We start from the raw sequence: 18,919 nt of genomic DNA, 5'->3' as shown, positions 1-18,919 counted from the left end.
TTGTTGTAGTATTATGCTACGATGTGTTGTTTTGATCATATGTTCAGTAATGAAACCTTCCACTATCATTCACTGCAGAATTAAGTTGCTCTGTTCGCAATAAAATAAGTAAGATACGTTTATTTTATTAGTTTAGAGTAATCACATTTGTTTTGTCTTGTTTTTTTTTTTTGCCATTAGATTTCAAACAATGAAAGAATAATTAAAAAACTAACAAAAAGGATTACACAAGAAAATAAAACATTATTATAAGACAAGATGACAAGATGTGTATATGATTTGGACACAGGTCTTCTACTTAACAACTAAACACGCTATCCGTTGAGTTACCTCTCTGTCCTTCAGAAGCCATTCCATGTCCATTACACATTTACATACAATGTTTTGTGATTCTTGTAACGTTATTTAAGCCCTTTTAATCATAACTTCGGCATGTTTTGATTTTATATTTTGATTCAGATCTCTCAGAGCAATAAAATAAGTTATCATTTGTTAAAATCTGGAGGGGGGAGCAATGAAAAGTTCCCTTGTAAGAAAATGCAAATTTTGACTTTCATACTTCACATCTGTCGTCAATTTGCAAAAGGGGACATGTCCAAAATAATAAAGTCTTGGAAAATCGCAAAAACTATAGCCTAACTAAGTTAACAAATTAAAATGTTCACATATTTTTTTCTAATTAGATCACTATGGGTACATACATTCAGGATCCATGAACATTTTAATTTTTTAAGACTGTTTTTTTTTTTTTTTTTTTTTTTTTTTTTGCGATTTCCCGACACTTTGTCCCCTTTTGCAAATTGACGACAGACATCAACCTTAACCTAGGCCAGTGCTCTTCAAGCAATGAATGTTGATCAGGAGAACTCAGACCCAGTATCGACACTAGTAAAGGTAAGTCAGAAAACAGATAAGGTTAATGATTGTAGGAGTAAAGTATTGATTTTAGGAAGCAGCCATGCAAGAGGTATTTCCTCACTTTTGAAGTCGAAACTGGGCGATGAGTTTGAAGTATCTAGTGTATGTAAGCCTAATGCTCCTCTCAAGAATGTTGTTGAGGATATGATGAAATTGAGTTCAGATTTTTCTAAGAGGGATCATGTAGTTATAGTGGGTGGGCCAGGTAATAGTACTGATAACGATTGTAACTATTCTATTGAGAAAGATGTCAACAACATAATTGAGATGAGCAGCCATACCAATGTGGGATTTCTCAGTCTTTTCAGCAGGTACGACAAGCCGTATCTTCGCAGGAGAGTGCGGAGTGTGAATATGCGGCTTGAGCGGGCTCTGATGAGACCTGGGGCATCACACATTGGTTTGATAGATGTAAGCCCTATAAGAAGGTATGAATATACGTCACATGGCCTGCATCTGAATGGTAGAGGCAAGGAGCACCTTTCGGTTCTTATTGCTAATAGCATCAGAGGCAGCCATGTTAAAAAGCAGAGTTGTAATATTCCTGTGTTAGTTAACGCTAGGGCTTCTCCTTTTTTAGGTTAAACCTCCCACCAGTAAGGTGTTTGAAACAAGTTCAACTAAATTGTAAATACTCTGATGTTTCTAGTAATGAACACAGTAACTTCACTATTTTTCATCAAAATATCAAGGGATTAAAACAAAAAACTGATGAATTGATCACTTCTTTAGCAACTCAAAAGCATAAACCTCAGATATTATGTATAACTGAACATCATATTAAGCAACAGGAAATACTACAACTGTCTTTACATGGATATGTATTAGGTTCTCATTTCTGTAGACTTGTCTTCCAAAAAGGGGGTGCCTGTATTTTTATCAGAGAGGATCTATTATTTAGTAAAATTGATATATCTGATTTTTGCCTTGAACAAGGTATTGAAATCTGTGGAATACAAATTGGTTATGAGATATCAAATTTAATTATCTTATGTGTTTATAGGGCGCCAATGGGAGATTATAAGAAATTTACAACTAACTTAGATTCATTATTGAAAAGACTTTATAAACCACATACCGAATTTGTAATCTGTGGTGACATAAACATAGATTATCTACCAGAAAGCTCACGTAAAAGAAAATTAAACTCACTTCTTGAAACTTATAATCTTAGTCACACAGTAAGTTTTCCAACCAGAACACAAGCTGGAAGTAGTACTGCCATTGATAATATATTTATAGATAAAAGTAGATTGAATTCCTATTCAACAGTACCATTAGTCAATGGCCTGTCTGATCACGATGCACAAATTCTAAGTGTTTTCAATATGAGTGAAAAATTCCCAAGTGTTAATCTAAAAATAAAAAAAAGGATTATAAATGCTGAATCTCTTCATCATTTAAATACATGTCTACAAAATGAATTTTGGGAAAATGTATATAGTACCGATACCATTGATATTAATTCTAAATTTAATGCATTTTTCACTACATTTAAGAATTATTTCAATGAATGTTTTCCAGTCAAGGTGGTGAAAAAATGTAAAAGTAAAAACATGTGGATAACTCAGGGAATTAAAATATCATGTGCTAGAAAAAGGAATCTATATTTAATGAGTAGGAATAGTGATGATCCTCATGTTCTTAATTACTACAAGAATTACTGTAAAACTTTGACAAAAGTTATAAAAGATGCAAAGAAAATGTATCTGAATGAAAAAATACAAAATTCAGATAATAAGATTAAAACTATTTAGGATATTATTAAAAATGAAACTAATCTTTATTCAAAGAGTGAAAATATTACTTGCATTAAAATCAATGATAGTAAAATAGATAACCCAAAATCAATTGCAAATCATTTTAACGACTTCTATATAAATATTATTCAGAACTTAAACATTCAAGATTGTGCAGAAGATGCTGCACTTGGTTACCTAACTGATGCATTTAACACTGAGTTTTTAGGTCTCAAATTTATTCCCACTACCGCAGCAGAAATCATGCATGTGATAAAACAACTAAAAACAAAATATTCCTCTGGATATAATGAAATTCCAAGTAAAGTTCTGAAAGCTTGTTCTGAAATATTATCCCCTCCGTTAAGCTATCCATGCAATTTGTGAATGCAATGTGGTATTTTTCCAGAAAGACTCAAATATTCAATAGTAAAACCAATATACAAAAAGGGAGATAAATGTACTATTGCTAATTATAGACCCATATCATTATTAACAACATTTTCAAAAGTGTTTGAGAAAGTTATGTATAATAGATTATATCATTACCTGGAGTTCAACAATATATTAGTTTTAGAACAGTTTGGATTTAGAAAACAAAAATCGACAGAGAATGCTGCTTTTAGTTTGGTGGATGAAATACTAAATTCATTAAATTCGAAACTACATGTAGGTGGGATTTTTTGTGACTTGGCTAAAGCATTTGATTGTGTAGACCATAGTATATTAGTAAAAAAATTTAAGTTTTATGGTATTAAAGATGAGATGTTGGGTTGGTTTACATAGTACTTATCAAATAGAAAACAAAAAGTAGAAATAAACGTACCAAATAGTCATAAAGTTACTTATTCAGAATTTAGAAATATTAAACATGGTGTTCCACAGGGGTCAATTTTAGGTCCATTGTTGTTTCTAGTTTATATTAATGATTTAGCCTTGACCATAAACAATTCATCCCATGTAATTTTATTTGCAGATGATACAAGTGTAATTATTTCAAGCAAACAATACGATCATTTTATAAACACTTCTAATACAGTGCTGAATCTCATGAATGAATGGTTCCATGCAAATAAACTAGCACTTAATGTTGATAAAACCAGTGCAGTCAAATTTAGTACACACAATAGTGCTCAGGTTTCCTACAGTATTCGATTAAATGGAACTCATCTCAAAGAATCTATAAGCACAAAGTTTCTTGGTTTAGAATTGGATAATCACTTGAACTGGAAAATGCATATAGAATGTATTACTCGTAAATTGAGCTCTGCCTGTTATGCATTAAGATCCTTATCTACTATTGGTGATATAAACTTACTTAAAATGTCATACTTTGCATATTTTCACTCTGTAATGAAATATGGATTAATATTCTGGGGTAACTCGTCTGAAGCTAAACACGTTTTTGTTTTACAAAAGAAAGCTATAAGAATAATGGCCGGTGTGCATAAAAGGACCTCATGTAAAAATATTTTCCGAAACTTAGAAATCTTGACTTTACCTTGTGAATACATTCTTTCCCTAATGATGCTGTATATTAAGAACCAAGATAAATTCAGTACTAATCAAGACATTCATCATTTTAATACAAGACATAAATCAGATCTTCATCTACCCTCTGTTAGTCTAAGCTGTTTTAAAAAAGGAGTTCGCTATTCATGTATAAACAGTCTTCAATGCATTGCCTAATTATCTTAAAGATTTGAAGAACAACGAAAAAAAGGTTCAGAAAAGAATTAACCAAATTTCTACATACTCATACCTTCTACACAATTGATGAATTGTTTATGCTTGTGAATTGAATTATTCTACTTAAATGACATGTACAATTTTATATAGCTCAACTAAAATATGTTTTTATATTGACTTAATCTGTTTACTATGTATTGTATTTTTTGTTTAGCATAACCGATGAATTGTATGTACTGTAAATTGAATAGTATACTGTATAGGTCAACTGATGAATTGTTTAAGCTTATAAATTGAATTAATCTACTTCATATGAATTGTACAGCTTAACGAAAATAAGTTTGTAAATTGAACTAATTTGATTGTATATGTTTGTATAGTTTGGCTGATGAATTGTATATGTTCTTAAAATGATTACTAGTCTGTGTAGCTCTACTGATGAATTGTATATAGACCTACTGTAAATTGAATGGTAATATGTATAGCTCAACTGATGAATTGTTTATGATTATAAATTGAATTAATCTACTTGATATTAATTGCACAAATTTGTATAGCTTAATGAAAGTATGCTACTTTGTATTGTATATATTTGTATAGTTTTGGCCGATGAATTGTATATGCTTTAAATTGAATAGTAATCTATACAGCTCTACTGATAAATTGTTTGTGTTTGTAATTTGAAGTAGTTTGCATGATATGTATTATCAATTTCTGTACATCACAACTGGTTGAATTGTTTATGCCTTAAATTTAATTAAATTGTTTTGTATTATAATATAGCTCAACTTATGAATGATCGTTTGCATTTGTAAATTTAATAATCTGATTGGCTATGTATTGTATACTTTTAGTAGAGCCATCGATGTAGCTCAGTCGGCAGACTCGCTGGGCTGCTGATCCGGAGCTGCGTTCGGGCTTGGGTTGGATCCCCCTTTGGACTTTAGTTTCTTCGGAGGTTTTCCCCAGCCGTGGGACTGAAGCCGGATGGTCTATGGCGAGTCCTTGGCATCAACCCCTTTGATTTGATTACCTGGTTGGGTTTTTCCGAGGTTCCCCCACCGAAAAGGCAAATGCCGGGTAATATTTTGGCGAATCCTTGGACCCCATCTCATCTCACTACATCTCGCCAAAATGTAAAAAAATTGTACAAAATTGTAAAAATTGTAGAAAATTACTAAATTGTAAAACCATAAAAATTTGTAAAAATTGTAATTGTAATGTTGTAAAATGTTGACATGTTCCACATCTTAAAGCTTCATTGCTCATGTAAGATCTATGGAATAAAATAAATGAATGAATGAATGAATATAATAGTTATTTTAAAAGTGTTACGGGCGAGACATTAATGGCATGTCCATAATACTGTCATTGGATCTATAATTTCCTATGAGATGAAGTAACATTATTATTTTTATATCAGATGAGTTCAAACAAGAGAGTAACAGAGTTTCGAAAAAGATTGAAGATTAGCCAATCAAAATATCTGAAACATTTGGCAAAGGAGTGACAGAGAGATGTTAAAAGAAGAGAAATTGGGCTGAAAAAAAAAGCAAAAACTAAAAAATAAGAAAGTACAGTATACACAGCATGTGAAACACTAAAAAAAATTGCTTATATTGTAGATGTCCACGAACTATGGGGAAGTCTTTGAATAGAGTAAGTAAAGCATTATCAAATAGCCCTCACAAAAATTGATTTTACGGAAGAGCCCTCAAGCAAAGAATTTCTTTGTCACAAGAAAATCTACCCACAAAACACATAGGGTGCTATTCATAGACATTTCGCAGCACGCGCTACGAGCGTACTAAGCTAGCCCCGGCTATCCACTGGTTACTTGTACAAAATTCAAATCATGTCATATCGCTAACATTGGTTTATGAATATGAAAAATGCTGATCATCCACCGAAAGCCCGCGCTAAAAATGTCTATGAATACGGCCCATAATGAGCAAAGTGAAAATAAAATTTCTGACTTTGCTGTAAAGGCAAAATGAAACCTTTTTGCTTCCTACCACGGATGATGTTAGCTTGCAGTGAAAAGTATAAAAGCCAATATTACTACTCCAGAGGAGTTCTATAACTGCGCAAAAGAAATTGATCCTGGCATTAAAATGAAATATATTAATGCTGCTGAAAACTGAAGCTGTAAGAGGACTGTTAGAAGCTAGATGGGAATAAGTGACTTACATTTCAAATTTGCAAAGCCTCCACTACTTTACCATTGCAGAAAAATGTGACACCTTAGTTGTGGGTCAAACCTCTATTAATGCCAACACCAAATGAACTTGTTACTGTTCTTCCATCAAGCAATGAGCATTGCTCAATTTTAGAAACAAAATCAACTATTGTGAACAATGGGGATTTTTTTTTTTTTGTTCACTTAAAAGAGAGTGTAAAAGAAGATAGTAGAGAGAAAAATTATTATGCTATTGTATTACACATATGGGACGATGGAGGATATTGTTCACTTACTAATTTACATGTATTCTAACACATCAAAACATTGGATTCGGCCAGGAGAAAATGATAATTCCTTTCAGACAATTTGTACATTTTTAAGGTAATTTTGCTCCCCAACATCGTTGCACACATGATGCCCTAACTATATACAAATCTTAACTAAATAAGTGTTCCAAAACAGAAACCACCAAAGAATACCATATTGCAAAAGAATTTAATTTAGGAATATCACTTCTTAACGAACAAATTTCAAATGTACACAATCCTTTGTTTAATTTAGGCCTATTTAAATTCATCAACATTTACAAACCTCTGTAATTAGCGCCTTCCAACATTATTTTACTCAACCTTCCCCGTATGACGTAATACCCTCACACACACTTTGTAAGCCTGCTTGTGTACATCATTCAACGATATAACCTAGCAGCTTTCAACACCACACGCAAGTTCTAAAGAAGAGATTGAAAGCTATTAATTACTAGCTAAGCACGTTTTTTTTTTTTTTTCGTTTGAATATTTGCAGTTGCATATGGCCTGGTTGATTTACACAACTTGCAACAATCTTCCTTATGGAAAACTACATTATTAACATCAGTTATAAGAGCGAACGAATGTTCAACGGAAACAAATAGCTACAAACAATACCATTTTTCATACAATGCATTAATGGAAGATAAAATTTTCTTCATTGTTATATTGTTATATTTTAACCAACTTATCAATTAGCAGTAATTATTTTAACTATTTTAATTTTTTACATTGTCTGTGTGCTAATCCAGTAATGTGTTCATATAGCCTATTGTTACATTTATATCAAAATGATCTGAAGATGGCAAAACATTTGCCGAAAATGTCCACCTATGTAACACTGTCAAACACATCATGCTAATTTAGCGAATACACTTCACTCAGCAATTGATAAGCTTTTTGATGGCAAACAGTCAATAAACTTCTGTATTCTCAGCTTATTGACACTTATATAATATACCTGTAAAACTTAAATATTACCTATATAGGCTAGATTAAATTTGTGTTTTACTTGTGAACTAGGCCTGTTATGAATTTAAAATGTTCACAACTGTATCAATTTCATCGCCGACAAAAATATTAAAATCTGTTACAAAATTTGTTGACCGTTAAATCAGAATTTTTCTCTGCTGCCATTGTTTAAAGTCAACTAACTTTAGTGGAAATTCCGAGATAGACGAACACCTGAACAATGATGGTCAAATCAAGACATCTTGAGACACAGGAACAGGCTCAAATGAACTTGAACCTTAACTGTTGTCATCATCCTGATGGAGGTGAAGTAGGCTACTGTTAGAAATATAAAAAGAGGCAATTGGGAACCCCAGAAAGATTCTGTAGTATGCATAAAACATTTTTAAAATGACAGTTTTTCTAAAGGTGATACATTGTGTGATTCCAAAGGAAATGTTCTTTTTGTACCTCCTAACAGAAAACAGGTATTTGCAAAGAAACTCAGCTGAGCGACTTTATTGATACACAGCAGGCGAGATCCTACAACTCTCCCTTGAACAACATTTCTGCCGGACTACAAACCACAAGTAAGACTATAAAAATGCAGTTTATAAAATATTTAATGTCTACAAGAATAGTCAATCACTTTCTGTCATTATTAATAACAGTAAAAATTGTCAAAGACTGCAGCCATATTATTTTCATTTACTGTCTTGTTTTTATCGCCAGGCACTTAAAATTAAAAAAAAAATTAAAACATAACTTACTTGTTTTTTTATTGATGGTACAAGGGAAAATAAATAAATACTTAAAGAAATATTACTTGTACCAAAAATAAATAAAATAATGACGTACTTTCGCAATACCCTATTCCAATCAATTAACCATTATGTGGCTAGTAAATTGACAATGTTTTGCCGCTTAATGTTGTTTCACCTCTGACATTAAAGGTGTAGGATATCATATGCATTTTAATTTCATGTGATTATGTCGTGCTTTCCTATAAATATTTCAGATGTCCAGGAAGCCAGTTTTAGTTTGAACCTGGCCAATCACCATAACAATACTGTTATCCTAAATTATTTGTTAAATGAATGTAGAGTATCCAACGCCCACTGAACGAATATTTCACTTTTATCACTGCCAATGTTGCGCTATAATTGTATATGCAAGATAGGCTATAACAAAAACCTAAACTAACTAAACCTAACCTGTCAAAGCAACAAGTTATACTAAATATGTGTAAAATTGGCCTATGTCTTTATAGTGGGCGGGACATAAGTAACATTGACCAAACCGACAAAGTGATTATATGCATCTACAAATTATAGATAGTTCTGACGTATAGCAGGCATTCCGAATCTTCAACAAAACTGCAACATTTATGGGATCACAAAACAGCTGTTTACAATGACTTCGAAAACCAACGGCGTAACTTTATTGATATACCAGGCGAGACCCAACAATTTGACTAGAATTCTGATACACACAAACCACAAATAAGAATATAAAAATGTGGTTATACAATATTTGATATTTAATAGAATAGTCAATTACTTTGTCATCCATAACCGTAAAAATTCCCAAAGACTGCAACCATTTTATTTTCATTTATTGTCTTGTTTTTTATCACCAACACGCATTTAGTTTATAATACATCAACAATTAACGTTTGGTACGACCGTAAACCTAATTCCATCGACACACACTTATATTGTAACATTAATTTACATTAAAAATCGGCATTAGCACAAACACATGTACTGTACGGTCGGCCTCCGGGTGACAGTTAATTACAGTGTTGCCGACGTATGGCCCCGGCTTGTAACTAAAGAAGGCTCTGGTAGGGTTCCTTCACCCCTCAAAGGCCTATGTATCAGAGCCTTCTTTAGTTACAAGCCGGGGCATGGGTAGGTTTGGCAACGCAGAGTGGAGGCGGGAGATTTTAGAGTGATATTGTGTTTGCTCATTGCTTTAGTTATACGTAACGCGTATTTTTTCAATATTACTTCATGCACAAAGGTAAGATCAAGATTCAGAGTAGTGATGTAAATTATTACGGGTTCGAAAATAGAGTTTTATTGCAATCAATTAGCTAGACTTCAGAATACGGCGTGAGTAGGCAACTTACATACAAAGGCTGCCACTTAAAATAATTACAAAAAAAAACATGTTTTTGATAGTACGAAGATAAATAAATAAATAAAAAAGATATTCCTTGCACCGAAAATAATAAAATCAATAATGCAATAAAGACGTAAGTTCCTACGCAGTATTCTTAAGTTCCTTTCAGTTAACAAATTTGTGGCTAGCAAATTGACAATGTTTTGCGACTTAATAGTGTTTCATCTGTGAAAGGTTTAGGATATATTTTAATATTATCTTATGCGATTATCTATCGTGTTTTTCTACAAATATTTCAGATGCCTAGAAAGTGCTGTGTGACTATGTGTCGTAGCAACTACACTTATAATTAAAAAAAAATAAAAACATACTTGTTATTTTATTGATGGTACAAGGGAAAATAAATAAATGCTTAAAGAAATGTTACTTGTACCAAAAATAAATAAAATAATGACGTACTTTCGCAATACCCTATTCCAATCAATTAACCATTATGTGGCTAGTAAATTGACAATGTTTTTGCCGCTTAATGTTGTTTCAGCTCTGACATGAAAGGTGTAGGATATCATATGCATTTTAATTTCATGTGATTATGTCGTGCTTTTCTATAAATATTTCAGATGTACAGGAAGCCAGTTTTAGTTTGAACCTGGCCAGTCACCATAACAATACTGTTATCCTAAATTATTTGTTATAAACTTTTAAAAATATAATTTTAAATAAATATAAATACAGAAAACAAGCTAAGAATGTGAATTATGCAAATAGGCCTAAAATAAAATGTAAACAGAAGAAACTATTGACATTCCTATTATAATAAAAGTATGAGGATGTAAATATAGTTAAGCCAAGTAAAACAATCTATGAAAAAATGAAAACACATCCCTTCAACATAATACGTAACAAAACGCAACATTATCTAATAAGTACATGTATGTATCAATTAGCGTAAACTCAGTGGACTTTAAATCCTGTAAATACCAAGTGGGTGAATGTAGAGTATCCAACGCCCACTGAACGAATATTTCACTTTTATCACTGCCAATGTTGCGCTATAATCGTATATGCAAGGTAGGCTATAACAAAAACCTAAACTAACCAAACCTAACCTGTCAAAGAAGCAACAAGTTATACTAAATATGTGTAAAATTGGCCTATGTCTCTATAGTGGGCGGGACATAAGTAACATTGACCAAACCAACAAAGTGATTATATGCATCTACAAATTATAGATAGTTCTGACGTATAGCAGGCATTCCGAATCTTCAACAAAACTGCAACATTTATGGGATCACAAAACAGCTGTTTACAATGACTTTGAAAACCAACGGCGTAACTTTATTGATATAGCAGGCGAGACCCAACAATTTGACTAGAATTCTGATACACACAAATCACAAATAAGAATATAAAAATGTGGTTATACAATATTTAATAGAATAGTCAATTACTTTGTCATCCATAACCGTAAAAATCCCCAAAGACTGCAACCATTTTAATTTCATTTATTGTCTTGTTTTTTTTTATCACGAACACGCATTTAGTTTATAATACATCAACAATTAACGTTTGGTACGACCGCAAACATAATTCCATCGACACATACTTATATTGTAACATTAATTTACATTGGAAATCGGCATTAGCACAAACACGTGTACTGTACGGTCAGCCTCCGGGTGACAGATAATTACAGTGTTGCCGACGTATGGCCCCGGCTTGTAACTAAAGAAGGCTCTGCTATGTATGAATATTACAACTATATGAATAACTGAATTTGAGGAAAACTATGACTTGTTGGCTTTCTGCAGTTCACGATTCAATTTACAACAAAGAATAAATGCACAGTGTATTAACAGTTGCGGTAGTTATTGATACTAATGAACTGTTATATATTTCGTTGCTGTATTATTTGAAATTGCTATTCCATATATCAAACTCGACTCAATGTATATACGGTTATTTAGGTCTTTGATAGGTTAGAGTGTAGTTTAGGTTAGTTTAATTTAGTCTTAATTTGTCCGAATTTATTTACAACATACGTCATACAGCCTAATGCTACGAAATTTATTACTAACTCATTACTTTCCACAAAAGGGCATGAATACTTTTCGTTATGTCAATACTGAATGTCACTTTCAAACCTCCAATTAAAAAGCATTTAAATGCTTACCTCAAAGCTACAGTCAGTCAGCCTTTCTTCAAAACTTATGCTTCTCCTGAAATTTGTGTGCCCAACATCTATTGATGGCCTCACTTTCTCTATTATTTCCTTGTATGTATTAATGGACAAACGATAATAATATTTAAACTTTTCTTCGTCATCCCACAACGAAGGTACAAGCTGGTGGAACTCTCCCAAGCTCTCACGTTTAAGAAATATTTCTCTTGTCCACTGCGATCGCCTACTTCTTCATTTTCTCTTCAATTCAAATATTCATGTATGAAAACAGTATCTTCACCTGAGCTGTCGCTATTCATTTTCTACTGTTCAAGTATTTATGTTTGAAGCGTTGCTTAGCAACGGTTTGAACGATCTCTGTCGATCGATAGCAACATGGACACTGCCATCGTGATCTAGACCAGGCCGTAATGCAGGTTGTGTGACGTCACTCGATGAGTCGGGCTTTTCTATTTGAGTATACGGAGCTGAGTGAAATATATTACTTTAATGCGTGTCGGCGCTCAATTTTATTTAGTGTAATGTGTATATAAGACCCCTTCACAGTTCTTATCGCATAATATGTTGCAGAAATAATTATAAAGCTGTGTTATTTTAATATGAACGGAGTTTTACATGGTAACATAACCTGGTTGCATCAACATTTTAAGTTTGGAATGGAAGCTATTTTGAGATTTAATAAAGAAGAATTATTTTTATTGTGATTTTAATTTAGCACATCTACCTTCCTTACTTGTAGGTACAAAATTTACCACAGTCCCTCCTATGAAATTAGTGTATGTACAGTTGTGTGTTAATCTGGTAGGTTAGATAAATACAATTCATTACAACCCAGTATAGTAGGGAACAAATAAATAATACAATTAAATTTTTATTCAATGTAATATGTGCATAAGTTCCATTTATGTGTTGCATAATGTGGCAGGAATAATAAATAAAACTGTGTTATTTTTATGTGAAGAAAATTTACCATGTTAACATAACCTATCTGCGTCAACATTTTAGGCTTAAGTTGAGAACGAAAACGGTTTTGAGATTTAACAAAGAAGAATATATTTTTTAGGATAAACTTCAGAACACGGTTACCGTCCTTACTTATAGGCAGAAAATTCACCACAGTCCCTCCTATGAAATGTACATACGTTATATTACTTAGTAGCGCTGAGGTATAGTTCCGGTAATTTCTGAACTGAAAACAGTTGAATTTATTTTTTGTGGAGATGCATTTGATCCTATAAGCAAGGCATATTAAAATCCTGAACGAACCGAACTAATTTGTATATGCAAGATGTATGAATACGAAGGGAACTACCTCAGCGCTAGTTTAGCCCTAGTAACATATTACACTAATCAGACTTCAGACTGGAGTACCGTATGAAACGAATAAATACAATTGAAGTGTAGACAAATTGCATTTATGAGTTATACGTAGCGTTATGCTTAATTATAATGCATAATTGCGAATATGGAAATAAGGCAAGTACTGATAGAATAAACATAACCTATAACTTCAACACATTAAAATATGCGTGCGATGCAACTGAAAATTGTTGAAACGTGCATAAATGAATGTGCAAGAATTTCGTAATGAAGCATGAGTGCTTTATTTCAACTAATTACAATTCTAGATACTGTAACAGTAATGGAAACTATAGGGTATAATTTTTTGTAATATACTATATGTATCTCGTTTTTAGTCCAAATTGTGTATATTATCAAACGTCGTATTATTTACTCGTATAATGTAGGTTATTCACAAATAAAAAGGGAGCAATAATTTAAATTTAATAAGACAAATACGGTAAACTAACAATAATGGATTAGACAAGAGTAACATTGGTAACGCTGCACTTAGGCCTAATCACAACTTACTTTACATGCCAGTCAATGTTTCACTTTCACGTATATATTATTACACATAGCCTATTTAGCCTACTGTTTATAAGACCAAAATTTCACTTAACCACATAAGGGCGCAATATTTAATCGAAATAAAGACAGGTATTACACATACGAACTTTGCCTGCAACAACGTAATTTTCACACCAAAAATAATATTATACCTTAAATTGCAAGTAAATTGTGTCTCAAGCGTCTCACAATCACTGTTTAAAATTTTACTGACGCAATTACACTGCATTTCAGAGAAATATATGTTATTCTTCATGCACTGCAACTAATTCATATGGTTGAAAGACCGCCTTTCGCGATCAGCTGTTAAGCGAGTCACGTGGTCTGCCTTACGGCCTGTGTAGATCACGATGGCAGTGGACGTGGAAAACAAATTCAGTCGATACCTCTACATGGCAGCCGGTTGCACTTTGTCGATCGATGCTCTATATATACCATACTATTATAACGTCTTTGTATATACCCTTCGAACATAATGCTCGAAGCTATATATGACTACAACGTCATTGTATATGACAGGGAAGGGTAATACATTTCGCATCAATTTTTTGTTTATCTCAATATTTGTTATCTGGAATTCAGTATGTGATACTTTAAGCAAAATAATATAGAACATTTATTAATTTGAAATTTTCTATAGGTATTTTACTTTAAAATGGGGACTTTTTGCGTAGCATTTGGAGACTTTCAGCATTATCGTGTTGGCAGCAGCGGTAGTGCGAAGTATAATGTGAATATGAATCAAATAAACGGAAATAAATTAATTTCATTTTATACAATGAATCGACCAGCAGTAATTCGGAAATTAGACGACACTGTTGTTAATCGGATAGCAGTAGGAGAAATTATACAGCGCCCCGCTAATGCATTGAAGGAAATAGAAAACAGGCAAGTTTTTTTTTTTTTTCTTTTAACTTCACAGGTTATATTGTTTTAAGGATATTATAATTACAATGTATATAGTTTACCAAAGGTTGCACTAAAGTATATCCTTGCTACCACATTATACTTTTAAATTTCAGTAAGAAGCCTACTAGTGGGTTACTTTATGACGCTGTATCAACATCTCAGGTTATTTAGCGTCTGAATGAAATGAAGGTGATAATGACAATGAAATGAGGGGCGCGCTTCCGAACAGGGGCAGTGGCATTTCCCCTAAGGTTAGAGTCCATTTAGGTGTGTGTGTATTAATTGAAAAAAGATGTCACATAAACATGCGTCCTATTTTCAATATTTTCTAGCCCCTAATTTTTTTATTAATATACAAACACCTAAACTGAGGTCTAACCTTAGTGGAAATGCCGCTGCCCTGTTTGGAAGCGCGCCCGTTAGTTTTGAGTAAATGCAAGATAAACGTATCGAAGTCGTATGAAAATTCCGAATTACCAAGTATCATTAGCCTACCTATGAGCCCTGCAGACTTTGCGCTTGAACTTAGAGATACGACAGTTCTATTGTTTGATAGAGGATTAAATAAAGATTACAGAACTACCTGTAACTGAAAATTCAATTTTTGAGAGAGAACGGCAGTATTATTCTAGGGATGCGATTTGCTCCTATTGGGTTGAGGAGAAAAAACCTCGACCAGATAACTTGCCCCGACCGGGATTCGAACCGGGCCACCTGATTTCGCGGTCAGATGCGCTAATCGTTATCCACACCGGCCAAGAGGCCTACTATCTAGCGTAAACAGTGCCACATGAGGCGCAGAAGTTACATCTCTCCCCCTACATGTAGCTATATCATTTCAATTCCATCGTTTTCCACTTGTTAAAGGGAATCACAACACAAAAACATATTAGGCCTATATTTAGTTTGTCATATAGTTAGGTAAACTAGTGCTGAGGTATCAATGGTTATTAAAGGAGAAAAATTCGCTCCGGCGCCAGGGATCGAACTCGGGTCCTTGGTTCTACGTACCAAACGCTCTGACCACTAAGCTACGCCGAAGTTCAATCCACAGCACCGGATCGAATCACCCTTCTCTAGTGTTTTTTCCGGTGCTGTGATTGAACTTGCGTAGCTTAGTAGTTACAGCACTTGGTACGTAGAACCAAGGACCCTGGTCCGATTCTCGGCGCCGCACAGTGGTCTAAAATCCATATTTAGGAGGACAAATGCAGAAAAATGACATGTAAAAAAAATGAAATTAAATCCTTAAATTATTTTTCCTATACCAGTGAGTAACACTCAATTGATTACCTTAATCAGCGGAGGTGGCTGCATTGCGAGATAGGAGGCCGGTAACATGCCACATTTCGCACCCAGCATTCTTACTCAGCAAGCGCCGCGAGTCTGCCATTTTCCTTGTGCTGTAACTCTGTTATAAGTGGTCGATTCCATTCATATTTAGTATCAATATGTCAAGTAGTTCTTTGGGTATGTAACACTGTTTGTTTTTGTTACATTTAATGTTATTATAGTATGTAAAATTGGCATGAATGGACACGGGACAAAATATAAATATAACCATTGAGTGCAGATTTTGCTAAGGTAGAGAAAAAAGAAACCCCTTTGGTTCGTCCAAAAATGATTTTTTTTTTTTCACTTCCTCCACTATTTAAGTTACCTCTATTTTAAATCTAATCTTAAGGTGCGCAGATTTGCGGAAGTAATAATTTATGAGCACTATTCTTTCGAGGTGCAGTAGTGCAATTTTTCTCGTTTGCAGTTAGGCCTATTTCAATATCTGTGAATCGAATCTGCTTTCGCAGTATAATACAGGAATTCAAGATTACAGCTTAATTATATACCAAATAAGCTTCCCGAGTGCCCAAAAGGTGCAATAGTATCTAAAATGTTACATTTTCCCCCCATAAGATAATTTATCGTTGGAGAGCAAGAGGATAAGGAATATGCGTTTTTTAAACAAAATGGACATTGGCTTAGTTAGCTACTTATTAAATTAGGTTCTCATCGTGATAGTAATGAAAATTTAGAGAAAACTTACCCCTGGAAAAAGTCGTGTCTGCCCGAAAAAGCTTTTCCATTACAGCAAGTATGAGGTCGAAACAAAGACAATCCAGAGAATTAGAGCTTGTATACAAAACAAGTTTACTACCTCTAATTACTGTGTAAAATTTCATAAAAATCTGTTAAATAAGAGAAAAGTTACTAATTTTGTCTAATTGTGCCCCCTATAAGGAGTAGTTCCCCTTATACCAACGTAACGAGAGCTTGTACACAAAACATACATGCTACCTGTAACTACTGTGTAAAATTTCATAAAAATCTGTTAAGTAGGAGAAAAGTTACTAATTTTGTCTAATTGCGCCTTGTACACAAAACATATATGCTACCTGTAACTACTGTGTAAAATTTCATAAAATTCTGTTAAATAGGAGAAAAGTTACTAATTTTGTCTAATTGCGCCCCCTATAAGGGGTAGTTCCCCTTATACCAACGTAACGAGAGCTTGTACACAAAACATATATGCTACCTGTAACTACTGTGTAAAATTTCATAAAAATCTGTTAAGTAGGAGAAAAGTTACTAATTTTGTCTAATTGCGTCCCCCCTATAAGGGGTGGTTCCCCTTATACCAACGTAACGAGAGCTTGTAGACAAAACATATATGCTACCTGTAACTACTGTGTAAAATTTCATAAAATTCTGTTAAATAGGAGAAAAGTTACTAATTTTGTCTAATTGCGCCCCCTATAAGGGGTAGTTCCCCTTATACCAACGTAACGAGAGCTTGCATACAAAACATATATTCTACCTGTAACTACTGTGTAAAATTTCATAAAAATCTGTTCGGTAGCTGAGAAGTTATTAATATGTCCGCTAAATTTGCATTCTGAACCACTGTGCGCCGGAGTGAATTTTTCTCCTTTATTAACCATTGTAACCATAACAGATCAATTCTGTAGGACCAAAAGTTAATCTTTACATAGCGCTGAGCTAATTCCTGTGTGCTTACACACCTTGCATATATGAATCTGTGACAGGTTAGGTTTGATTAATTTAGGCTTTTGTTATGCTCTGCATATATGATCAATTGCATTTCCACAAAAAAAATGGCCAAACTAGGCTACCTCTGAGGTAGTTTCCTTCATACTGCGCTTATACACCTTGTATATACGAATCTATGAAGGTTAGGCTTGGTTAGTTTAAGCTTTTGTTATGCCTTGCATATACGATCAACTGCATCATCATAAGAAATCCTTTTTAAATTAAACGATTTTCACTTCTGAAATCACTTGAACTGCCTCAGTGCTAGTTTCACTTCAAAAATCCTGGTAATTTGGTAGAAAAAGTTGGTCAATCTGAGGGACATCAGTGACAGGTTGGGTAAGGTTTGTTGAGGTTTTTGGTACGCCTTGCATACTTATAAGTTTTTTGATAGGCATATAAAAAACTTGAACAAACCAAACCTAACCTGTCCCAGATTCTACATGATGTCTGCCATATTGACCAACGTTTTATACCGAATTATCAAATCCCTTATAAATTAGACGAATTTCACTTCCGAAATCACCGAAACTACCTCAGCGTCAGCACTAGTTTCACCATATAGTTTAACATAGGAAGGAATTACAATCAGTTTAATTCAAACGTGGCATCTGTACCTTCAAAAACACCCGAGGAAAGAGGGAGAAAAGCGAGTACCTGATGACATCATTGGGCTCAGCTGCCGGTGACAACATTGCATACATACGCCTGTTTCTATGCAGATATATAAATCGCATTCATTTTGAGATAAATTATAGTGTGCTATGGCTTCAGGGATCCAACCATCCACCGCTGTGGAGTAACAGTTAGCATGCCTGACCCTGAAACGATCGGGCCTTGGTTCAAATCCTGTTTGGGACAAGTTACCTGATTGAGGCTTTTTCCCTCAACCCATTAAGTGCAAATGCTGGATAACTTTCGGCGCTGGACCCTGGACTCATTTTGCTGACATCATTCA

At 33.6% G+C, this 18,919-nt stretch overlaps 1 protein-coding gene and 1 long non-coding RNA gene across 7 annotated transcripts in view; one reads left to right on the top strand and one right to left on the bottom strand.

The window, feature by feature from the left end:
* Positions 1 to 14,340, bottom strand: part of LOC138711820 (uncharacterized) — a 67,124-nt gene extending 52,784 nt beyond the window's left edge. The window contains exon 1 of the long non-coding RNA XR_011335481.1: positions 14,160 to 14,340. This is a non-coding gene — a long non-coding RNA (uncharacterized lncRNA). The remainder of the gene's footprint in view (positions 1 to 14,159) is intronic.
* Positions 14,341 to 14,657: 317 nt separating this feature from the next.
* Positions 14,658 to 18,919, top strand: part of LOC138711818 (conserved oligomeric Golgi complex subunit 4-like) — a 93,253-nt gene continuing 88,991 nt past the window's right edge. Inside the window, exon 1 of one of the 6 annotated variants that reach the window (XM_069843075.1) lies at positions 14,658 to 14,895. The gene's annotated coding sequence lies outside the window, so the exon portion shown is untranslated. The remainder of the gene's footprint in view (positions 14,896 to 18,919) is intronic. The other 5 variants (XM_069843073.1, XM_069843070.1, XM_069843074.1 and 2 more) reach the window with 5 other exon arrangements.

Source organism: Periplaneta americana, chromosome 13, assembly GCF_040183065.1.
Source record: "Periplaneta americana isolate PAMFEO1 chromosome 13, P.americana_PAMFEO1_priV1, whole genome shotgun sequence".
NCBI lineage: Eukaryota > Metazoa > Arthropoda > Insecta > Blattodea > Blattidae > Periplaneta > Periplaneta americana.
Note: the sequence above shows the minus strand (reverse complement) of the source record. Positions and strands in the feature narration are given on the sequence as shown.